Source organism: Pristiophorus japonicus, chromosome 1, assembly GCF_044704955.1.
Source record: "Pristiophorus japonicus isolate sPriJap1 chromosome 1, sPriJap1.hap1, whole genome shotgun sequence".
NCBI classification, from domain to species: Eukaryota; Metazoa; Chordata; class Chondrichthyes; family Pristiophoridae; genus Pristiophorus; species Pristiophorus japonicus.
In genome coordinates this window covers 362,266,493-362,292,328 of record NC_091977.1, presented here as the reverse complement: position 1 = coordinate 362,292,328, position 25,836 = coordinate 362,266,493, and the positions used below count along the sequence as shown (strand labels likewise).

Below are 25,836 nucleotides of genomic sequence, written 5' to 3'. Positions count from 1 at the left end.
AAGTCTGCGCTAAAAACTCTCTGGGCATGCGCGAAAAACTGAACTTACCAGGGCAACCAGAGACGCTGAAGCCCGCTCTTGTCTTTGATTCATAATGACAGTCACACTGAGGAATTAGCAATCGTAAGATAACTTTACCAAGACATAGACATCATTAGCAGTTGATCACTGCTGTATTCTGTACCCCAAAATGAAAACCTGCTCATTTCTATGCCATACAATCCAGCATTTAAAAAGTGAAATCCGCTGGACTCGCTGCAATCCTGGGCCCTCAAAGGACCTCTCCCTCCATTGGACCAGCTGCAATCCCGGGCCCACCAAGGACCTCGCCCCCGCTGGACTCGTTACAATCCCGGGCCTCCGAAGTACCTCTCCCCCGCTGGAACCGTTGCAATCCCAGCCCTCCAAAGGACCTCTCCCCTTGCTGGACCCGTGGCCACTGCTCCCCCCCGCTGGACCTGCTGCAATCCCCGGCTGAATGGCCCTCCTGCTCCTGAACTTCAACTCATAGCAGTAGCGAGACTGAGCGGGAGATCATTTGGCCCAGGATTGCAATGGGTCCAGCTGTGGGGGTGGGGTGGGGGGGAGCAGTCCTTTCAGCCCGGGATTGCAGCGGGGGGAGCAGTCCTTTCAGCCTGGAAATCTTTTTTCCTTGCTCCAAAAAGAGTTCCCTGTGAAAAAAAGGTATTTTATTTTGTATTCTTAATGCCTCGCTCCTGTCCTCTTGTGTGCCGCGCCGATTCCTTAAGTTAACGTTCGTTTTTTTTTTGCGGGGCTTTTGGACAGTGTGTGCTGTGCTGAAAGAAATTGTGGATGGTCAAAATCGATTATGTTCATAAAAGCGGTTGTCAATCACTTTTTGACTCGTGTCTACGCCAAAAATTTTTAAACTGCCACACATGATCGGCGCCAGCGTCCAAACGTTGGCGAAAGTTGGAAGGTGAGTATTTCACGCCAAAAAATGTTTGGACGCCAAAAAACGGTGCCCGATCGTGGCAAAAACAGAGTCCTATGGAACTAAGTTTGAATTAATTGCTTTTTATTTTCGTGTCGCTCAAACTCCAGCTAACCAAACTTTGTGCTGTTACTCATCAGGGAATCAGTACCATTGAGAGAAGTGACTTTTCTTTCTGTCTAGCTTCACATTCTAGATGTTGTTCTGTCACAGGGAAAGTCTGAAAGGTGATGACGGGAAACCTTGTTAGAAGAAAAATAAACAGCAGGGGGCAATTCTGCTTTGGATACAATTGCCAATTCCAGTGCAAAAGGAAGATCTGTGATAGGGTGGAAGATGGGAGTGATTAAAAGACAAAATGAATGATAGTACAAAGCAAAATAGATGGTAATGGGACAAATAAAGAAATAAAAGATGAGTCTAGAAGACATGTAAATGGAAATGTCAGAAACATCAATAGCTGCCATGTGAGAAAATAGGGGATGAGGTTATGGTCTGAAATTGTTGAACTCGATATTGAGTTCAGAAGACTGTAAAATGCCTAATCGAAAGATGAGGTGCTGTTCCACGAGCTTGTGTGAGCTTCGTTGGAACAGTGTAAGAGGCCGAGGACAGAAATGTCAGAGAGGAAGTAGAGCAGAGAATTAAAGCGACAGGAGACCGGAAGCGCAGGGTCATGCTTATGCACTGAACAGAGGTGTTTTGCAAAGCAGTCACTCAATCTGCATTTGGTCTCCCCAATGTAGAGGAGACCGCATCGCAATCAGCGAATACAGTGTACTAAATTAAAAGAAATACAAATAAATCGCTGGTTCACCTGGAAGGAATGTTTGGGGCTCTGGACAGTGGGGAGGTAAAAGGGAAGGTGTTGCATCTCCTGCGCTTGCATAGGAAAGTGCCGTGGGAAGGGGAGTGGGTGTTGGGGGTGATTGAGGAGTGAACCAGGTTGTCATGGAGGGAGCGGTCCCTTCAGAATGCTGAGAGGGGAGGGGAAGATGTGTTTAGTGGTGGAATCATGCTGGAGGTAGTGGAAATGGCAGAGGATGATACGTTGAATATGGAGGCTGGTGGGGTGAAAGGTGAAGACAAGGGGAACCCTATTGTGGTTCTGGGAAGGAGGGGAAGGGGTGAGAGCAGAAGTGTGGGAATGGAACGGACCCGGTCGAGGGCCATGTCAGCCACGTAGAAGAAAAAGGAAGACATGTTGGAAACACGAGTATGGAAGGTGGTGTTGTCAGAACAGATGCGACGGAGATGGAGAAACTGAGAGAATGGAATAGAATCCTTATAGGAAGTGGGATGGGAGGAATTGTAGTCTAGGCAAGGCTTTCAAATGAGCACTGTCATGTATTCAACTATCATTGTAGATGTCATGTATTCAACTATCATTGTAACCCATGTATAAGCTGACCTAAGTTGTACACCTTGAGAACATTGACCACTAGGGGTGAACTTGTGGGAGACACTCCTAACCTGGACTTACAGGTATAAAAGGGGAAGCTCCACCCACCTTCATCACTTGAGGTCTTGGCAATAAAGGTAACTGGTCACAGAGTGACCTTCTCTCAAGTATGGGCCTCGTGTGCATTTATATTTTATAGTAAGAACATATCAAGCACTATTAGTGGAAACTCACCATGGTGATTAATTCACCCCCGGGGCATGGCCAATATTGTGGGCAAGGCCTGCTTCCAGTACAATGTTTTTAAAACTAGCGCAAAAGATCGCGGAACTTTGCGTTTTGCCAAATGCAAAAAACGTTTAAAATTCCATGAACTTTTGCGCTGATTATGCCAATTTTGGCCAGATTGCACTGAAAAACAACAGCACAATTGAACAGAGACTCCGGGCCCAGTTGTCTTTTCAAATGTACTGATTTATCTCTGATGGCATAACAAAATAACATTTGTGTTCCTCTTTCTGTAGCTATTGCTCTGTTATCTCACGCTCTCTTTCTTCCTGCGTTTCCGTCTGTCTCAACAATTAATATTTCCTTCATTCTCTTGATGGCTCTCACACTTTTTCTGTAAAGCTGCTCTCTCTGTCTCGTTTCTTTTGTATGCTTCTCACAATTGTTCTCCCTTTCTCTCAGTATGTCTCTCTTTCTTTCTGTAGAACTGTTACTCTTTACTTTTTGTCTGGAGACAGATTATAAGGCCCCAACATTCTGGTAGATGCAGAAACTCCATTTTTTGCCCCAGAGCAGCGGCAATGGCGGCAGTGTAGTGTTCTGGGTGGGCGGTCAGCTTTCAGCGCCCCACAGCGATCCTCGTGTCCGGTTTAGCGGCAGCGTGGAACAGCACAGCCTGGAAAAGCTACGCCGGTGTGCAACGCCCCTGGTTGCAACACCGGCGCGAGTTTTAACTCTCGTCCGACACGTACACCGCCAATCTTTGCTGACAATCCCACTCCCTCCCAGCTCCTTCTGGCCGCGCAGTGAACACCTGGGAAATCAGGCGGTCCAACGCTACCGACTGCAGAGAGGTAAGTAATGGACTCCCCAGGTAAGTGTGATTGTTTTTGCTTTTAATTTTTTTTGCGATTTATCTTGTGGTGGCATGGGCAACGTATTGGGAACGTTTTCATGGGTTTTTTTTGTTTCCCCCGCCCCCCCCCCCCCCCGCAAGGCGCCTCTCGCCACCTGGCACGGCTTTTTAGCTCAGGAGTTTCCCATTCTAACGCCCTAAGAAAGGTGTACAATGCCTCCCTTAGCGCTGCGTCCCCTGACTCAGGGCCCAGCTGCCCAATTTTACTTACTGAGGCGCAAACAGTTCCCAGGCGCAAACTTTACCGCCCTGCCGCTATTACCGCCCCTAAAACATCAAAGCCGAAAATCCAGCCTTTGAACTTCCCATCAAACCCCAATCCACCTGTTTTTTTTTAGGTTAAAATTCCTCCCGTTGTTTTCCTCCATGCTTGCATTGCTGATATCATTCAAAAGGAAAGAACTCCTTTGATGAGCCACTTTTTGCTTCTCAGTACTCTAAGTACAAAAATACATTTTGATTTTCAATCTAAAAGAATGCAAGCAATTGATCACTTTTCCAAGAACAAACATTGTAATGTAAAACAGTTGAGAACTACTGCAGGAACTGATCAATCTGCAAGCACTGTGTAACTCCCAGCCACAACTTGCTTGTAAAGACTGTTCCACTATTTTGCTGCTGATTCTGGCAGCTTGCTTCAGCTTCACTTTGCACCAAGGTTTCAGTTTGAGGACTTGGTGCCAACATTCAAGTACACATCGAGTGGCAAAGGACACTCTTTGCACTTTAAAATTATTCTGATGAAGCTCGAGGTCCAATTTCGAGGGGGCCACTGGCTTCTGGTGCACATTCCAAGTGCACCAATAATTTTGGCGCCGAAGTCGAGCTTCAATGAATATATCCCCCACTCCCACATTCATCAATGGTTTTTGGAGGCACTTCTGTACCCTAACCCCTGCACACAACAGAAACTAAACATAGAAACATAGGCCCCAAGTTTCCACATGATTTGCTCCTGATTTTTAGGAGCAACTGGTGGAGAACGGAGTATCTTAGAAATCGCAATTCTCCACTTTTAAGTTTTCTGCAGTTCTAGTCAGTTAGAACAGTTTCACTTTTGAACAGAATTTTTTTTTTTTAAAAGGGGGCGTGTCCGGCCACTGACGCCTGATTTGAAAGTTTCCACAGTGAAAAAGTACTCCAAATAACTTAGAATGGATCAAGTGAAGATTTTTGTCGGCCTGAAAAAACCTTGTCGACACTTTAAAAAATCAGGCGCAGATTACAAATTAGGCATCGGGAACGAGGTACGGGGGTGGGGGGAAGGGAAGTCATTACATTCTACAATAAATCCTTAGTTATACTTATACAAATATTATACAAATAATTCCAACCTGAATAAAAATTTATAAGCAAAGAAAAGATTAAATAAACCATGTTCCTACCTGTGTGAAAGTGCTTCAGGCAGGGAGAAGGCTGCAGGAAGCCTCACAAGTTGAGGCAGCCGTTCCCGACGGCAGGGGAGGGAAGGCAGTAAGGGCCCGGCCGACGGCAGCAGCCGTTCCCGACGGCAGGGGAGGGAAGGCAGTAAGGGCCCGGCCGACGGCAGCAGCCGTTCCCGACGGCAGGGGAGGGAAGGCAGTAAGGGCCCGGCCGACGGCAGCAGCCGTTCCCGACGGCAGGGGAGGGAAGGCAGTAAGGGCCCGGCCGACGGCAGCAGCCGTTCCCGACGGCAGGGGAGGGAAGGCAGTAAGGGCCCGGCCGACGGCAGCAGCCGTTCCCGACGGCAGGGGAGGGAAGGCAGTAAGGGCCCGGCCGACGGCAGCAGCCGTTCCCGACGGCAGGGGAGGGAAGGCAGTAAGGGCCCGGCCGACGGCAGCAGCCGTTCCCGACGGCAGGGGAGGGAAGGCAGTAAGGGCCCGACCAACGGCAGCGGGGGGGAGGCAGGGAGGAGGCAGCCGTTCCCGACGGCAGGGGTGGGGGAGGCCCCCCTGCCGTTGGTCGGGCCCGTCGGGAAACGGCTGCCTCAACTTCTGAGGCTTCCTGCAGCCTTCTCACTGCTGCAAGTAGCCTCAGTGTTGATCATGGAAGGGCAATGTGGTTTTATTAAAAAATGTTAAAAATTGAACAGCTACAAAGAACTAAAAAATGGCCGAGTGCCAATGTTTCCTTCACACGGCGTGTGCGCGAACGCTCCAACGTGCACGCGCAGGGTTGCTGGCACGAAAAAACTCATTTAAATGGTACCCGCCCCCTCCTACTTACAAAATCGGCGCGAGTGGTAGGCTCCGCCCCCTGGGCGCCGCGCCAAGCTGACATCGAGCTGCAAAGCACTCGAGAATAACGCGGTTTTTTTCAGGCGCCGTTTTCGGCGTGAAAAACGGGCGCCCAGCTCGGAGGGGCGCCTGTTTTGCTGCGTGTGGAAACTTGGGGCCATAGAAACATAGAAAATAGGAGCAGGAGTAGGCTTTTCGGCCCTTCAAGTCTGCACCAGCATTCAATAAGACCATGGCTGATCATTCACCTCAGTACCACTTTCCTGATTTCTCTCCATATCGCTTGATCCCCTAAGGGCCATATCTAACTCCCTCTTGAATATATCCAATGAACTGGCATCAACAACTCTCTGCGGCAGGGAATTCCACAGGTTAACAACTCTCTGAGTGAAGAAGTTTCTCCTCATCTCAGTCCTAAACGGCCTACCCCTTATCCTAAGACTGTGTTCTGGACTTCCCCAACATCGGGAACATTCTACTCGCATCTAACCTGTCCCGTCCCGTCAGAATAGAAACATAGAAAATAGTTGCAGGAGTAGGCCATTCAGCCCTTCGAGCCTGCACCGCCATTCAATGAGTTCATGGCTGAACATGCAACTTCAGCAGCCCATTCCTGCTTTCTCGCCATACACCTTGAGCCCCCTAGTAGTAAGGACTACATCTAACTCCTTTTTGAATATATTTAGTGAATTGGCCTCAACAACTTTCTGTGATAGAGAATTCCACAGGTTCACCACTCTCTGGGTGAAGAGGTTTCTCCTCATCTCGGTCCTAAATGGCTTACCCCTTATCCTTAGACTGTGACCCCTGCTTCTGGACTTCCCCAACATTGGGAACATCCTTCCTGCATCGAAACCTGTCTAAACCCGTCAGAATTTTAAACGTTTCTATGAGATCCCCTCTCATTCTTCTGAACTCCAGTGAATACAAGCCCAGTTGATCCAGTCTTTCTTGATATGTCAGTCCCGCCATCCCGGGAATCAGTCTGGTGAACCTTCGCTGCACTCCCTCAATAGCAAGAATGTCCTTCCTCAAGTTAGGAGACCAAAACTGTACACAATACTCCAGGTGTGGCCTCACCAAGGCCCTGTACAACTGTAGTAATACCTCCCTGTCCCTGTACTCAAATCCCCTCGCTATGAAGGCCAACATGCCATTTGCTTTCTTAACCGCCTGCTGTACCTGTATGCCAACCTTCAATGACTGATGTACCATGACACCCAGATCTCGTTGCACCTCCCCTTTTCCTAATCTGTCACCATTCAGATAATAGTCTGTCTCTCTGTTTTTACAACCAAAGTGCATAACCTCAAATTTATCCACATTATACTTCACCTGCCATGCATTTGCCCACTCACCTAACCTATCCAAGTCACTCTGCAGCCTCATAGCATCCTCCTCGCAGCTCACACTGCCACCTAATTTAGTGTCATCCGCAAATTTGGAGATACTATATTTAATCCCCTCGTCTAAATCTTTAATGCACAATGTAAATAGCTGGAGCCCGAGCATAGAACCTTGCTGTACCCCGCTATTCACTGCCTGCAATTCTGAAAGGTACCCATTTACTCCTACTCTTTGCTTCCTGTCTGCCAACCAGTTCTCAATCCACGTCAGCACACTACCCCCAATCCCATGTGCTTTAACTTTGCACTTTAATCTCTTGAGTAGGACCTTGTCGAAAGCCTTCTGAAAGTCCAAATACACCACATCAACTGGTTTCTCCTTGTCCACTCTACTGGAAACATCCTCAAAAAATTCCAGAAGATTTGTCAAGTATGATTTCCCTTTCACAAATCCATGCTGACTTGGACCTATCATGTCACCTCTTTCCGAATCTTATATATTTCTATGAGATACCCTCTCATCCTTCTAAACTCCAATGTATAAAGGCCCAGTTGATCCAGTCTCTCCTCGTATGTCAGCCCAGCCATCCTGGGAATCAGTCTGGTGAACGTTCGCTGCACTCCCTCAATAGCAAGAACGTCCTTCCTCAGATTAGGAGACCAAAACTCACCAAGGCCCTGTACAACTGCAGTAAGACCTCCCTGCTAAACTCAAATCCCCAAGCTATGAAGACCAGCATACCATTTGCCTTCTTCATCGCCTGCTGTAACTGTATGCCAACTTTCAATAACTGATGTACCATGACACCCAGGTCTCGTTGCACCTCCCCTTTTCCTAATCTGCTGCCATTCAGATAATATTCTGTCATCGCGTTTTTGCCCCCAAAGTGGATAACCTTACATTTATCCACATTATACTGCATCTGCCATCATTTGCACACTCATCCAGCCTGTCCAAGTCACCCTGCAGCCTCTTCGCGTCCCACTCACAGCTTACACCACCACCCAGTTTAGTGTCATCTGCAAACTTGGAGATATTACATTCAATTCCTTCATCTAAATCATTGATGTATATTGTTAAGAGCTGGGCTCCCAGCACTGATCCCTGCGGCATCCCACTAGTCACTGCCTGCCATTCTGAAAAGGACCCATTTATCCCGACTCTCTGCTTCCTTCTGCCAACTAATTCTCTATCCACTTCAGTACATTACCCCCAATACCATGTGCTTTGATTTTGCACACCAATCTCTGGTGTGAGACCTTGTCAAAAGCCTTTTGAAAGTCCAAATACACCACATCCACTGGTTCTCCCTTGTCCACTCTACAAGTTACATCCTCCAAAAATTCCAGAAGATTTGTCAAGAACGATTTCCCCTTCATAAATCCATGCTGACTTGGACCGAGCCTGTCACTGCTTTCCAAATGCGCTGCTATTTCATCCTTAATAATTGATTCCTATATTTTCCTCACTATTGATGTCAGGCTAACCGGTCTATAATTACCCGCTTTCTCTCTCCCTCCCTTTTTAAAAAGTGGTGTTACATTAGCTACCATCCAGCCCATAGGAACTGATCCAGAGTTGATAGACTGTTAGCAAATGATCACCAATGCATCCACTATTTCTCGGGCCACTTCTTTAAGTACTCTAGGATGCAGACTATCAGGCCCTGGGGATTTATCGGCCTTCAATCCCATCAATTTCCCTAATACAATTTCCCGCCCAATAAGGATATCTTTCATTTCCTCCTTCTCACTAGACCCTCAGTCCCCTAAAACTTTCGGAAGTTTATTTGTGTGTCTGCCTTCGTGAAGATAGAACCAAAGTATTTGTTCAATTGGTCTGCCATTTCTTTGTTCCCCATTATAAATTCACCTGAATCCGACTGCAACGGACCTACGTTTGTCTTCACTAATCTTTTTCTCTTCACATATTTATAGAAGCATTTGCAGTCAGTTTTAATGTTCCCGGCAAGCTTCTTCTCGTACTCTATTTTTCCCCTCTTAATTTAACTCTTTGTCCTCCTCTGCTGAATTCTAAATATCTCCCAGTCCTCAGGTTTGCTGCTTTTTCTGGCCAATTTATATGCCTCAACCTTGAATTTAACACTATCCTTCATTTCCCTTGTTAGCCACGGTTGTGCCACCTTCCCCGTTTAATTTTTACTCCCGACAGGGATGTACAATTGTTGAAGTTCGTCCATATGATCTTTAAAGGTGTGCCATTGCCTATCCACCAGCAACCCTTTAAGTATCATTTGCAAGTCTATTCTAGCCAATTCACACCTCAAACCATCGAAGTTACCTTTCCTTAAGTTCAGGACCTTAGTTTCTAAATTAACTGTGTCACTCTCCATCTTAATAAAGAATTCTACCATTTTATGGTCACTCTTCCCCAAGGGGCCTCGCACAACAAGATTGCTAATTAGTCCTCTCTCATTACACATCACCCAGTCTTGGATGGCCATCTCCCTAGTTGGTTCCTCAACATATTGGTCTAGAAAACCATCCCTAATACACTCCAGGAAATCCTCCTCCACTGCATTGCTGCCAGTTTGGTTAGCCCAATCAATATGTAGAATAAAGTCACCCATGATAACTGCTGTACCTTTATTGCATGCATCCCTAATTTTTTGTTTGATGCCGTCCCCAACCTCACTACTACTGTTTGGTGGTCTGTACACAACTCCCACTAACGTATTCTGCCCTTTGGTATTCCGTAGCTCCACCCATACCGATTCCACATCATCCAAGCTAATGTCCTTTCTTACTCTTGCATTAATTTCCTCTTTAACCAGCAATGCCACCCGCCTCCTTTTCCTTTCTGTCTATCCTTCCTATATGTTGAATACCCCTGGATGTTGAGTTCCCAACCTTGGTCACCCTAGAGCCATGCCTCCGTGATGCCAATTACATCAGACCCGTTAACTGCTATCTGCGCAGTTTAATTCGTCCACCTTCTTCCGAATACTCCGCGCATTGAGGCACAGAGCCTTCAGCCTTGTCTTTCTAACACACTTTGCCCCTTTAGAATTTTGCTGTAATGTGGTCCTTTTTGCTTTTAGCCTTTGGTTTCTCTGCTCTCCACTTTTACTTTTCTTCTTTATATTTTTTGCTTCTGCCCCCATTCAACTTCCCTCTGTCTTCCTGCATAGGTTCCCATCCCCCTGCCATATTAGTTTAACTCCTTCCCAACAGCACTAGCAAACACTCCCCCTGGGACATTGGTTCTGATCCTGCCCAGGTGCAGACCGTACGGTTTGTATTGGTCCCACCGCCCCCAGAACCGGTTCCAATATCCCAGGAATTTGAATCCCTCCCTTCTGCACCAATCCTCAAGCCACATATTCATCTTGACACACATTGACGAAGAAGAAGTTGTTTGACAGGTTTTAGCTAATAATTGAAAATATGAAGAAACAGCAGAGATTGTATTTTACTTTAATAAAATCAGAAAATGCTGGAAACACTCAGCAGGTCAGGCTCAATCTGTGGAGAGAGAAACAGAGTTAACGTGCAAGGTCGGTGACCTTTCGGCAGGTTTCTCTCTCCACAGATACTAACTGACCTGATGAATATTTCCAGCATTTTCTGTTTTTATTTCAGATCTCCGGCATCTGCAGAATTTTGTTTTTGTATTTGCATTTTACTTCAATCAATTATTTTGAACTCATGAATTTTTTCATTCAGCTGTGCAGTTTTTTGTGATCTAAGTGGCTGCGGCACGAAAACTAATGTAAATCTAGGAAATTTGTGATTGTTACTGACTTCAACGTGGGGTGAGCACTCTGCTCGGATGATCAATTTTGCACGGTTTCAGCGAGCATATTGGTGAAGCGGCTCAAAAGTCCCAGTAAATTATGATGCTGTGTAAATAATGACGTAACTCACTTATGGCATAATTTCAGGAGAATTTTGCAGTGTAAAACAAACCCAATGCTGGAGATGCGCTATTCCAATAGCACAAGCCTCCAGGAAAGTTTGGCCCAATATCAAAATTTTCCTCTTTCTCAACTTGTATTCATTGCAATACATTCAGTTCATGTACAGCTCACTCATCCTCATAGGCAGTCCCTCGGAATCGAGGAAGACTTGCTTCCACTCTTAAAATGAGTTCTTAGGTGGCTAAACAGTCCAATACGAGAACCACAGTCTCTGTCACAGGTGGGACAGATAGTTGTTGAGGGAAGGAGTGGGTGAGACAGGTTTGCCGCACACTCTTTCCGCTGCTTGTGCTTGATTTCTGTATGCTCTCGGCGATGAGACTCGAGGCGCTCAGCGCCCTCCCGGATGCACTTTCTCCATTTAGGGCGGTCTTTGTCCAGGGACTCCCAGGTGTCAGTGGGGATGTTGCACTTTATCAGGGAGGTTTTGAGGGTGCCTTTGAAACATTTCTTCTGCCCACCTTTGGCTCGTTTGCCATGAAGGAGTTCCGAGGAGAGTGCTTGCTTTGGGAGTTTTGTATCTGGCATGCGAACAATGTGGCCTGCCCTGCGGAGCTGATCAAATGTGGTCAGTGCTTCAATGAGAGGGATGTTGGCCTGGTCGAGGATGCTAATGTTGGTGCGTCTGTCCTCCCAGGGGATTTGTAGGATCTTGCGGAGACATTGTTGGTGATATTTCTCCAGCGACTTGAGGTGTCTACTGTGCAGCTCACTACATATGTATTGGATAGACAATGCAGTGAAATATGATTTTAATTTCCATGAGTGCCTTCTACAGTGTATTCTCTTTAGAACACTTTTGTGGGTAATATAACCACCTGCTTTTAGAATTAATTCTTTCTTTTCAAATTTCATTTAACAAGGAACTTGGGCTCAGGCCACAAGTAATTCTCCAAGTTATGGAAGCTTTCTGTCCACCTTCAAGAACTCTTTCTGGTTTATTACCCAGGCTCTGGCTATGAAAATAATCTCAAAAGAATATTTTAGTTGTTGATTTTCCCCATAAATCACCAACATATTTGTACTTTGTTAAATATCATACTGAATTGCATAACTTCAAAGGTATTTTTAAGCAAGGACAGATGAAGTAGAATGACGGTGATTAAAATTTATGATCCACTCATATGGTTCTGGAGGTAATCAGGATGCTAGTCTTTGTGGGATTCTATGAGGTTAAAGTAATTAATATATCAAAGTGAGCTCTTGGTCCAGATTGGGCTACCAATGAGAGCTAACTGTCAGCAGAGAGTGGGAAATTGTGTGTCACTCCTTAATCCTAGCTGAGTATATCTGCAAAGCACCTTTTTCTGACACTGTTTTAGAAGTATTTGTCCAAAAGTACAACAGAAGAACTCTTTGAGATCTGGGGCCATCTTTTCCACAGGCATTCCATCGACCCTGTTTGGCATGAGACATTGGATATAATCAATGCTGTCAAAGGACATGGGCATAAATTAGGGAAAAAGTATGACAGTCTGAGGAAGTGTGCCAATTTAAGACCAGTCAGAATTCTAGTATGACACGCAGATGGGCAAATGATGCCGACCACAATGCGCCTCCTCTCATGCTGTTAAATCATGACTGAGGCTGCTCCCTAAATTCTCAAAACAGTTATTTTCAACCTTCACATGCATCCCCATATTGCATCGACTTCATTACTATCACTGGAACTGTTGTCAAATGACCATTTAAATAGCTAAGCTCACAAATTAACTTTACAACACAACCTGCATGTATCATGCATGTTCTTTTGCTCACACAAAACCAAGGATGCAGGGTGGACGCTTGAGCATTATTCTTCAAACTCCCATTGTTTCCACACTGTGACTCCACTATGTCTAGAGAAACTTCTTTTTAAGATATAGAATAGAAACATAGAAACATAGAAAATAGGTGCAGGAGTAGGCCATTCGGCCCTTCGAGCCTGCACTATCATTCAATAAGATCATGGCTGATCATTCCTTCAGTACCCCATTCCTGCTTTCTCTCCATACCCCTTGAACCCTTTAGCCACAAGGGCCATATCTAACTCCCTCTTGAATATATCCAATGAACTGGCATCAACAACTCTCTGCAGTAGGGAATTCCATAGGTTAACAACTCTCTGAGTGAAGAAGTTCTCCCTCATCTCAGTCCTAAATGGCTTACCCGTTATCCTAAGACTATGCACCCTGCTTCTGGACTTCCTCAACATCGGGAACATTCTTCCTGCATCTAACCTGTCCAGTCCCGTCAGAATTTTATATGTTTCTATTAGATTCCCTCTCATCCTTCTAAACTCCAGTGAATACAGGCCCAGTCAATCCAGTCTCTCCTCATATGTCAGTCCTGCCATTCCAGGAATCAGTCTGGTGAACATTCGCTGCACTCCCTCAATAGCAAGAACGTCCTTCCTCATATTAGGAGACCAAAACTACCACAATATTCCAGGTGGGGCTTCACCAAGGCTCTGTACAACTGCAGTAAGACTTCCCTGCTCCTATACTCAAATCCCCTTGCTATGAAGGCCAACATACTATTTGCCTTCTTCACCGCCTGCTGTACCTGCATGCCAACCTTCAATGACTGATGAATCATGACACCCAGGTCTCGCTGCACCTCCCCGTTTCCTAATCTGCCACCATTCAGATAATATTCTGCCTTCCTGCTTTTGCCTCCAAAGTGGATAACCTCACATTTATCCACATTATACTGCATCTGCCATGTATTTGCCCACTCGTCTCACCTGTCCAAATCACCCTGCAGCCTCTTAGTGTCCTCCTCACAGCTCACACCACTACCCAGTTTAGTGTCATCTGCAAACTTGAGAGATATTACACTCAATTCCATCATCCAGTTCATTAATATATATTGTAAAGAGCTGGGGTCCCAGCACTGAGCCCTGCGGCACTCCACTAGTCACTGCCTGCCATTCTGAAAAGGACCCATTAATCCCGACTCTCTGCTTCCTGTCTGCCAACCAGTTCTTTATCGACGTCAGTACATTACCCCCAATATCATGTGCTTTGATTTTGCACGCCAATCTCTTGTGTGGGACCTTGTCAAAAGCCTTTTGAAAGTCCAAATACACCACATCCACTGGTTCTTCCTTATCCACTCTACTAGTTACATCCTCAAAAAATTCCAGAAGATTTGTCAAGCATGATTTCCCCTTCAAAAATCCATGCTGACTTGGACCAATCCTATCACTGCTTTCCAAATGCACTGCTATTTCAACCTGAATGATTGATTCCAAAATTTTCCCCACTACTGATGTCAGGCTAACTGGTCTATAATTATCAGTTTTCTCTCTCCCTCCTTTTTTAAAAAGTGGTGTTACATTAGAAACCCTCCAGTCCATAGGAACTGATCCAGGGGCGATAGACTGTTGGAAAATGATCACCAATGCATCCACTATTTCTAGGGCCACTTCCTTAAGTACTCTGGGATGTAGACTATCAGGCCCTGAGGATTTATCAGCCTTCAATCCCGTCATTTCCCTAACACAATTTCCTGCCTAATAAGGATTTCCTTCAGTTCTTCCTTCTCACTCGACCTTCGGACCCCTAGTACACCCGGAAGGTTATTTGTGTCTTCCTTTGTGAGGACAGAACCAAAGAACTTGTTCAATTGGTCTGCCATTTCTTTGTTCCCCATTATAAATTCACCCGAATCCGACTGCAACGGACCTACGTTTGTCTTCACTAATCTTCACATATCTATGAAAGCTTTTACAGTCATTTTTTATGTTTCCATCAAGCTTCCCCTCGTACTCTATTTCCCCCTCTTAATTAAATCCTTTGTCCTCCTCTGCTGTATTCTTAATTTTTCCCAGTCCTCCAGCTTGCTACTTTTTCTGACTAATTTGTATGCCTCTTCCTTGGATTTAATACTATACTTAATTTCCCTTATTAGCCATGGTTGAACCACCTTCCCCATTTTATTTTTACTCCAGACAGGGATGTACAATTGTTGAAGTTCGTCCATATGATCTTTAAAGGTGTGCCATTGCCTTTCCACCGTCAACCCTTTAAGTATCATTTGCCAGACTAATCGAGCCAATTCGCGCCTCATACCATCAAAGTTACCTTTCCTTAAGTTCAGGACCCTAGTTTCTGAATTAACGTTGTCATTCTCCATCTTAATAAAGAATTCAACCATATTATGGTCACTCTTCCCCAAGGGGCCTCGCACAACAAGATTGCTAATTAGTCCCTTCTCATTCGACATCACCCAGTCTAGGATGGCCAGCTCTCTGGTTGGTTCCTCAACATATTGGTCTAGAAAACCATCCCTAATACATGCCAGGAAATCCTCCTCCACCGCATTGCTACCAGTTAGGTTAGCCCAATCAATATGTAGATTAAAGTCGCCCATGATTACTGTTGTACCTTTACTGCACACATCCCTTATTTCTTCTTTGATGCTGTCCCCAACCTCACTACTACTATTTGGTGGCCTGTACACAACTCACACTAGCTTTTTCTGCCCTTTGGTATTCCGTGGCTCCACCCATACTGATTCCACATCATCCAAGCTAATGTCCTTCCTTACAATTGCATTCATTTCCTCTTTAGCCAGCAACGCCACCCCGCCTCCTTTTCCTTTCTGTCTATAATTCCTAAATGCTGAGTACCCCTGAATGTCGAGTTCCCAGCCTTGGTCACCCTGGAGCCATGTCTCCGTGATGCCAATCACATCATACCCGTTAACTTCTATCTGCGCAGTTAATTCGTCCACCTTATTCCGAATATTCCTCGCATTGAGGCACAGATCCTTCAGGCATGTCTTTTTCACACACTTTGACCCTTTAGAATTCTGCTGGAAAGTGGCCCTTTACTCAAAGTGCAAGCTGTGAGGAGGATGCTGCAGGATGACTTGGACAGGTTAGGTGAGTGGGCAAATGCATGGCAGATGCAGTGTAATGTGGATAAATGTGAGGTTATCCACTTTGGTGGCAAAAACAGGAAGGCAGAATATTATTTGAATGGTGACAAATTAGGAAAGAAGGAGATGCAATGAGACCTGGGTGTCATCGTACATCAGTCATTGAAAGTTGGCAGGCAGGTTTTGCAGGTGGTGAAGAAGGCAAATGGCAAGTTGGCCTTCATAGCTAGGGGATTTGAGTATCGGAGCGGGGAGGTTTTACTGCAGTTGTACAGGGCCTTGGTGAGGCCACACTTGGAATACTGTGTTCAGTTTTGGTCTCCTAATCTGAGGAAGGACGTTCTTGCTATTGAGGGAGTGCGGTGAAGGTTCACCAGACTGATTCCCGGGATGGCAGAACTGACATATGAGGAGAGACTGGATCGACTGGGCTTGTATTCACTGGAGTTTAGAAGAATGAGAGGGGATCTCATAGAAGCATGTAAAATTCTGACGGGACTGGATAGGTTAGATGCAGGAAGAATGTTCCTGATGTTGGGGAAGTCCAGAACCAGAGGACACAGCCTAAGGATAAGGGGTAAGCCATTTAGGACTGAGATGAGGAGAAACTTCTTCACTCAGAGAGTTGTTAACCTGTGGAATTCCCTACCGCTGAGAGTTGTTAATGCCAGTTCATTGGATATATTCAACAGGGAGTTAGATTTGGCCCTTTTGGCTAAAGGGATCAAGGGGTATGGAAAGAAAGCAGGAAAGGGGTACTGAGGTGAATGATCAGCCATGATCTTATTGAATGGTAATGCAGGCTCGAAGGGCCGAATGGCCAACTCCTGCACCTAATTTCTATGTTTCTATGTAAAATATAGAATTTATATGCTCTTGGCAATTGATTTAGCACAGAGACCAAAGTTGCTGAAGATGATTTGGACACCTGCATTGTGCATATGCATGGGGCAGGCTATTTGTGCAGTAAGGCTTTACCATTCCCTTGGTGAATGAGGGGAGGAATATATTCTTCCTGCATCTGCTCTATTCGTAGGCTTCTCTGAAAATAAATGTTGTGGAGCATGCAACACACTACGATATTCTTGGGAGACATTAGTAGGCCTTGTAGTATGTTAGATAATGCTCTTGTAATGTGCTCAGATGAACTTTGACATGAGGAGCTCTATAAATGCAACATGTTGTGGGTAACGAGATAAAAATATAAAAAAATAAAATTTGCATCCTTATGTTCAAATCCCTCTATGGCTTTGTCCTACAACAGTGACTACACTTCAAAAGTACTTCATTGGCTGTAAAGTGCTTTGAGATGTCCAGTGGTCATGAAAGGCACCATATAAATGCAAGTCGTTCTTTCTATCTCTGTAACCTCCTCCAGCTCAACAACCCTCCTAGAACTCTGCGATCCCCCAATTCTGGCCTTGATCTCCTTTGCCCCTCCATTGGCAGCCATGCGTTCAGGTGTCTAGGCCCGAAGCTCTGGAATTCCCTCCCTAAACTTCTGCACCTCTCTCTCCTTCTCCTTCTTGTTGAATGTAAAGAATGAGAAAAGGCCAGTTTCTCCCTGAAAGCTCATCCTTCATCATGTTAACTCTTCCATTTTCGCACATAATTTACCTCGAGTAACCCCAATGTTTTTGCTTCTATTACCTTGTTTGGTAGATTATTGCAAATATTTATCACTCTTCCAGTTTCTTTATAATATCTGTTCTAAATGTACTTTTAAATATTTTCAGTCATGTGCTCTGGTCCTATTTTCTTGATGAGCATTGAAGCAATAATATTTTATCAGTTAATACTTTATTTACCTCAATAAACCCTCCCCAATCAAGGATCAGACAAGATCTGTGGGTTTATAGATGTCAGGGGATCAGCCTACATGTTAGTACTTGTTGGCTTGTGGACATCAGACATGATGGCAGGTATCAGGAAGTTGGCAAGTCTGAGAACATCAGTTAGGATGTAAGCTGGATGAGATCAGCCAGGATGGCAGTGACCTTAGATATCAAGACATGGGATAACACAGAGACAGAAAACTTGTATTCTTTTCATGTCTGCTTGTGATTTGCTGAAGAATAGGGATTTCCCTGTGGGGCTGAAACCATTGCACAGCATTTCATTATTTGTCTCCATTTTCTTGTGTGTGGCATTCCCCAAGTAGAGATAGTGTGCATTTACTCAGACTCTCTGCTAGTTCTGCTCAATAATCAGTCACTAAAGGAGGGCAGAAGCAGACAGGAGCTCAGAACATTTTTCTTCCCTTCCAATAGCATAATGCTATACCTTGTCTTGGTGCTTTCTCACGACAGATCAGCCAAAATCTAGATCCAGCCAAGCAGGGAACTGTAGCAGAAAATCCCAAGTCAACCATATCATAGCTGCAGCACATTGTTAGATTATTTCTTTGCTCAATAGCTGCATTTATCACATATGTATTTTCTTTGTGCTTTGTGTTGAACAAAAGCTGATGCGAATACATTTTGCATAGATTAGTACTTTCCATTGCTACTAAGCTGGATAATATTAAGCCTGAAGATAACTCTTGCAGTTTCCAGCACATTAACAGTGTCATTGCTTTGCAAATTATTTGCACGTGTATTTTTGGCCTTTATTCAACACTGATGCTGTAAAGTTTCTTCTCGGTGAGATGAAACTGACCTCAGCTGCTGTCCTTACTCACCTCAAACAATCTCATTTCAACGACAAACTGCAACAGTGTTCGAATAATAGGATCTTAATTTAAGACAACTATCCCGGAAATTTGATGATTATAAAATGTGATTTGTGAAATAAGATGGGCTCAGAGTAATTAAATCTACCTTTACATTTCCAAAATATGCTTAATGGAATGCCCAATAATGTTAATAAGTGGAGCATGACATTGAAACATAGAAACATAGAAAATAGATGCAGGAGCAGGCCATTCAGCCCTTAAAGCCTGCACCGCCATTCAATAAGATCATGGCTGATCATTCAACTCAGTAACCCTTTCCTGCTTTCTCTCCAAACCCCTTAATCCCTTTAGCCGTAAGTGCCATATCTAACTCCCTCTTGAATATATCCAATGAACTGGCATCAACACCTCTCTGCAGTAGGGAATTCTATAGGTTAACAACTCTCTGAGTGAAGAAGTTTCTCCTGATCTCAGTCTGAAATGGCTTACCCCTTATCCTTAGATTGTGCCCCTGGTTCTGCACTTCCCCAACATGGGGAACATTCTTCCTGCAGCTAACCTGTCCAGTTCCATCAGAATTTTATGTGCTTCTATGAGATCTCCTCTCATCCTTCGAAACTCCAGCGAATACAAGCCCAGTCAATCCAGTCTATGTTAGTCCAGCCAACCCGGGAATCAGTCTGGTGAACCTTCGCTGCTCTCCCTCAATAGCAAGAACGTCCTTCCTCAGATTACGAGACCAATACTGAACACAATATTCCAGGTGACGCCTTACCAAGGCCCTGTACAACTGCAGTAAGACCTCCCTGCCCTTATACTTAAATCCCCTAGCTAAGAAGGCCAACATACCATTTGCCTTCTTCACCGCCTGCTGTACCTGCATGCCAACTTTCAATGACTGATGTACCATGACACCAAGATCTCGTTGCACCTCCCCTTTTCTTAATCTGCCGTCATTCAGATAATATTCTGCCTTCCTGTTTTTGACCCCAAAGTGGATAACCTCACATTTAACTGCATCTGCCCACTCACCTAACCTGTCCAAGTCACTCTGCAGCCTCTTAGCGTCCTCCTCACAGCTCACACCACCACCCAGTTTAGTGTCATCTGCAAACTTGCAGATATTACACTCAATTCCTTCATCCAAATCATTAATGTATATTGTAAATAGCTGGGGTCCCAGCACTGAGCCCTGCGACACCCTACTATTCACTGCCTGCCATTCTGAAAAGGACCAGTTTATCCCGACTCTGCTTCCTGTCTGCCAACGAGTTCTCTATCCACGTCAGTACATTACCCCCAGTACCATGTGCTTTCATTTTGCACAAAAATCTCTTGTGTGGAACTTTGTCAAAAGCATTTTGAAAGTCAAAATACACCACATCCACTGGTTCTCCCTTGTCCACTCTACTAGTTATCTCCTCAAAAAATTCCAGAAGATTTGTCAAGCATGATTTCCCTTTCATAAATCTATGTTGACTTGGACCGATCCTGTCACTGCTTTCCAAATGTGCTTTTATTTCAACTTTAATAACTGATTCCAACATTTTCCCCACTACTGATGTCAGGCTAACCGGTCTATAATTACCAGTCTATAAATACTGTCGTGGGTAGTAAGGTTCATGCACAAATTATAAAGGACAAGTTTAGTAACTACTGAGCTCTCATTCTCATTCTTAGCTCAGCACTATCTTTTATGTTATGTTCATCAAGTTCACAATGTATAATTCGAAGATATGTAGTTAGGGTCAATAGTCATGAGAAACCATATTGTTATAGATCTTTCTTGATATGCATCTTGGGAGAGAGTAGCAGCGCTGTCTAAAAAGACAAGAACTGGTTTTGTCATGAAAATCTTACAAGTTCCATATATTTGGCCAATACAATACATGTTGATCTGACTACTGGCTGTGCGTTGTTCAAGCTGCAGTGCACTGCATCATGTATAGCAGTTCCAAGATCAAATAAGGTTGAAATTAAAAAGAACAGCACAGTTTGCAGAAGACAGTTGTTTTGAAGTAGCAATTGAATTAATATTCAAAATATTTCAGCAAGGGTCTCTTTGGTGGCATGTGTGTTGGTATTTTCTTAATAGTGAGCGATTAGAAGTTGTGGATAGAAAAAAGAAACAGAGAAATTAGGTGCAGGAGTAGGCCATTCAGCTCTTCGAGCCTGCACCGCCATTCAATAAGATCATGGCTGATCATTCAACCTCAGTACCCCTTTCCTGCTTTCTCTCCATACCCCTTGATCCCTTTGGCCGTAAGGGTCATATCTAACTCCCTTTTGAATATATCTAACGAACTGCCCTCAACAACTTTCTGTGGTAGAGAATTCCACAGGTCAACCACTCTCTGAGTGAAGAAGTTTCTCCCCATCTCGGTCCTAAATGGCTTACCTCTTATTCTTAGACTGTGACCCTTGGTTCTGAAACACCCCAGCAAAGGAAACATTCTTCCTGCCTCTAACTGGTCCAATCCTGTCAGAATTTTACATGTTTCTATGAGATCCCCTCTCATTCTTCGAAACTTCAGTGGATACAAGCCCAGTTGATCCAGTCTCTCCTCATATGTCAGTCCTGCCATCCCAGGAATTAAACTGGTGAACCTTCGCTGTACCCTCTCAATAGCAAGAACGTTCTTCCTCAGATTAGGGGACCAAAACTGAACACAATATTCCAAGTGTGACCTCACCAAGGCTCTGTACAACTGCAGTAAGACCTCCCTGCTCCTATACACAAATCCTCTAGCTATGAAGGCCAACATGCCATTTGCGTTCTTCACCGCCTGCTATACCTGCATCCAAACTTCAATGACTGATGTACCATGACATCCAGGTCTCGTTGCACCTCCACTTTTCCTAATCTGTCACCATTCAGATAATATTCTGCCTTCCTGTTTTTGCCCCTAAAGTGGATAACCTCACATTTATCCACATTATACTGCATCTGTCATGCATTTGCCCATTTACCTAATCTGTCCAAGTCACCCTGCAGTCTCTTAGCATCCTCCTCACACTCACACCGCCACCCAGCTTAGTGTCATCTGCAAACTTGGAGATATTACATTCAATTCCTTCATCTAAATCATTGATGTATATTGTAAATAGCTGGAGTCCAAGCACTGAACCCTGCGGCACCCCACTGGTCAGTGCCTGCCATTCTGAAAAAGACCCGTTTATCCTGACTCTCTGCTTCCTGTCTGCCAACCAGTTCTCTATCCACGTCAGTACATTACCCCCAATAGCATGTGCTTTAATTTTGCACACTAATCTCTTGTGTGGGACCTTGTCAAAAGCCTTTTGAAAGTCCAAATACACCACATCCACTGGCTCTCCCTTGTCCACTCTACTGGTTACATCCTCAAAAAATTCTAGAAGATTTGTCAAGTATGATTTCCCTTTCATAAATCCATGCTGACTTGGACCAATCCTGTCACCACTTTCCAAATGCGCTACTATTTCATCTTTAATAATTGATTCCAACATTTTCCCCACCACCGATGTCAGGCTAACATGTCTATAATTCCCCGTTTTCTCTTTCCCTACTTTTTAAAAAAGTGGTGTTATATTAGCTACCCTCCAGTCCTTAGGAACTGATCCAGAGTCAATAGAATGTTGGAAAATGATCACCAGTGCATCGACTATTTCTAGGGCCAATTCCTTAAGTACTCTGGGATGCAGCCTATCAGGCCCTGGGGATTTATCGGCCTTCAATCCCATCAATTTCCCTAATACAATTTCCTGACTAGTAACGATTTCCTTCGGTTCCTTCTTTTCACTAGACCCTCGAACCCCTAGTATTTCCGGAAGGTTATTTGTGTCTTCCTTAGTGAAGACAGATCCAAAGTATTTGTTCAATTGGTCTGCCATTTCTTTGTTCCCCATTATAAATTCACCTGATTCTGTCTGCAAAGGACCTACGTTGGTCTTCACTAATCTTTTTCCCTTCACATATCTATTGAAGCTTTTGCAGTCAGTTTTTATGTTCCCTGCAAGCTTCCTCTCAAACTTTATTCTCCTCCTCCTAATTAGACCCTTTGTCCTCCTCTGCTGAATTCTAAATTTCTCCCAGTCCTCAGGTTTGCTGCTATTCCTGGCCAATTTATATGCCTCTTCCTTGGATTTAACACTATCCCTAATTTCCTTTCTTAGCCACGGTTGAGCCATCTTCCCCTTTTTATTTTTACTCCAGACAGGGATGTACAATTGTTGACGTTCATCCATATAATCTATAAATGTCTGCCATTGCCTATCCACTGTCAACCCTTTAAATATCATTTGCCAGTCCATCCTAGTCAATTCACGTTTCATTCCATTGAAGTTACCTTTCCTTAAGTTCAGGACCTTAGTCTCTGAATTCACACTGTCACTCTCTATCTTAATAAATAATTCTACCAAATTATGGTCACTCTTCCCCAGGGGGCCTCGCACATCAAGATTGCTAATAAGTCCTCTCTCATTACACAACACCCAGTCTAGGATGGCCAGTTCTCGAGTTGGTTCCTCGACATATTGGTCTAGAAAGCCATCCCTAATACACTCCAGGAAATCCTCCTCCAACGCATTGCTACCAACTTGATTAAACCGATCTAGATGTAGATTAAAGTCGCCCATGATAACTGCTATACCTTTATTGCACGCATCCCTAATTTCTTGTTTGATGCCATCCCCAACCTCACTACTACTGTTTGGTGGTCTGTACACAACTCCCACTAGCGTTTTCTGCCCTTTGGTATTCTGCAGCTCTACCTATACAGATTCCATATCATCCAAGCTAATGTCCTTTCTTACTATTACGTTAATTTCCTCTTTAACCAGCAATGCTACCCCACCTCCTTTTCCTTTCTGTCTATCCTTCCTGAATGTTGAATACCCCTGGATGTTGAGTTCCCAGCCTTGGTCACCCTGGAGCCATGTCTCCATAATCCCAATTATATCATAATCGTTAATAGCTGCCTGCGCAGTTAATTCATCCACCTTATTCCAAATACTCCTCGCATTGAGGTACAGAGCCTTCAGCCTTGTCTTTTTAACACTCTTTGTCGCTTTAGAATTTTGCTGTAATATGGCCATTTTTGATTTTTGCCTTGGGTTTCTCTGCCCTCCACTTTTATTATTCTCCTTTCTATCTTTTGCTTCTGCCCCTATTTTATTTCCCTCTGTCTCCCTGCATAGGCTCCCATCCCCCTGCCATATTAGTTTAACTCCTCCCCAACAGCACAAGCAAACACTCCCCCTAGTACATTGGTTCCGGTCCTGCCCAGGTGCAGACCGTCCGGTTTATACTGGTCCCACCTCCCCCAGAACCGGTTCCAATGTCCCAGGAATTTGGACCACTCCTCAAGCCACGTATTCATCTGAGCTAGCCTTCAATTCTTACTCTGACTAGCACGTGGCACTGGTAGCAAATGGATTTGGGTATTCGCTGCAGATTAACCCAATGATACCAGGGCTTAAAGGGTTAAATTCTGGAAAAGTTGCATAAACTTTGTTTGTATTCCCTTGAGTTTAGACGGTTGAAGGGTGATCTAATCAAGGTATTTAAAATGATTAACGGATTCAATAGGGTAGATGCAGAGAAACTACTTCCTTTGGCGAGCGAATCCAGAACAGAGTGGCATAAACTTAAAATTAGAGCTAGGCCATTTAGGAGTGAAATCAGGAAGCACTTTTTCCACACATAAAATTGTGGAAATCTGGAGCTCCCTCCCTGCCCCCCTGCCCTCTCCCACCCCCACCAAATAAAAGGCAGTGCGGATGCTGGGTAAATTGAAATTTGCAAGACTTAAATTGATATTTTGTTGTTCAGTATGGAGCAAAGGTAGGTAGATGGAGTTAAGGTATAGATCAGCCATGATCTAATTAAATGGTAGAAGAGGCTAGAGGGGCTGAATGGCTTTCTTCTGTTCCTATGTTTCAATATTCCTATTGTAGCATAGAGTGCTACTCTATGTCAGTACATGTCAGTACTCATGGTTCCTGAGATGATTTCAATCATGCAAAAAGGAGGTGTCTGGCTAAAAGATCAGACATCACAATGGTAGATATTAGGAAATGTCTATTTGCAACACCAGCTTTCTGATTGGTCCCCTTGGAGGACATAACCAGATTTCTGATTGGTATCCTTGGAGGACAAGACACATCAAACAATTCATCTGGAATGTGTAATTTCATCCAGTCTTGCCAGACTGTAGAATGTGGAAGTCTATTTAGCTTTGTAAAGTTCCTCTGCACTTGTAATTATAGTTGCACTTGACTGGTAAAGCTTTATACTCTAATTAGTGGATTAGTTAATTCTTTGGAGTTTAATGTTTTTTTTTCTGGAAGGGATAAAAATTATTTAATTCTGAATGAAGGAACCCAGTGTAGGTGTGTGTGTGTGGGTGTTAGCTGAGGAAAGTCCAATTCCTAAGATTTCTCAGGAGGGACGCAGAAGACCGTGCAAATAATCACAGTGTAGATAGTAAGGTTCATGCACAAATTACAAAGGCATTCTACCACAGCAAAGAAGGATGAGACAGACAGAGACTCATCCTGGGTCACTCTCCTTTCATAATTGTTGCTCGATGACTATAGATTGGCAGACACTTGGGAATAGGTTGCATGCCTGGCCTTTTAAAGAGGGAATGACTCATGTTGTGGGCACACCTAAAATCGAAAGGAAGAAATCATGAGTTTTTAAGGACTTCATTTATTGTGTGCGATTTTCAATATCAATATGCAAAACATTTCTCCATTTAAAAAAAAGTGACCGTACGCTGCATTGCCTTTCAGAAACAATCACAGAAAAAGCATAGACCAAAAATAATTTGTGGCCTGTAACTGTTAGATCTCCCTGTGGATTACCGTACATGTTTTCTCTTTTCTTATTAATGGGTTGAAATCAAGCTGTTACATAATGCATTTGTATGATATTCCTCTGCCTGTTATTTGATGAAGGAGTTAATATATTTAAAATAAAAGGCTAACATCTTTATTAAAATAATGAACGAAGTAATTTAATATGAACATGTTTATTACTAATTACATAATTTCAACACATATATTCCCAAATAGGTTGCAGATTTGTTGCCGGGAGACTGTATGGTTAAAGAGTGGGCATATGGTGTGCCTGTTTGCCCCATATCTAGATGGGGTGAGTTTCATGCTTTTTCCCCTTCCTTTTCACATGTGCTTTAACCAATTGAGTGCTGACAACTAATTTTATTCTTCATTTTCTCTTGAAGTTTTACATACATGGCATCTGTATTGATATGCAATTTCACAGGCACTAAGCCAGAGCTGAATTCTCT

General features: G+C 44.1%; 1 protein-coding gene and 1 long non-coding RNA gene across 2 annotated transcripts in view; one reads left to right on the top strand and one right to left on the bottom strand.

Annotated features, from left to right (window-relative positions):
* The window catches only part of csmd3b (CUB and Sushi multiple domains 3b), a 3,002,015-nt gene that overhangs the window by 524,804 nt on the left and 2,451,375 nt on the right, over window positions 1-25,836 (bottom strand). The gene's annotated exons all lie outside the window — the stretch shown is intronic.
* LOC139259486 (uncharacterized) lies at window positions 52-25,836 on the top strand. Its single transcript, XR_011592578.1, has 3 exons — window positions 52-123; window positions 25,601-25,679; window positions 25,771-25,836. It is a non-coding gene; the product is annotated as an uncharacterized lncRNA (long non-coding RNA).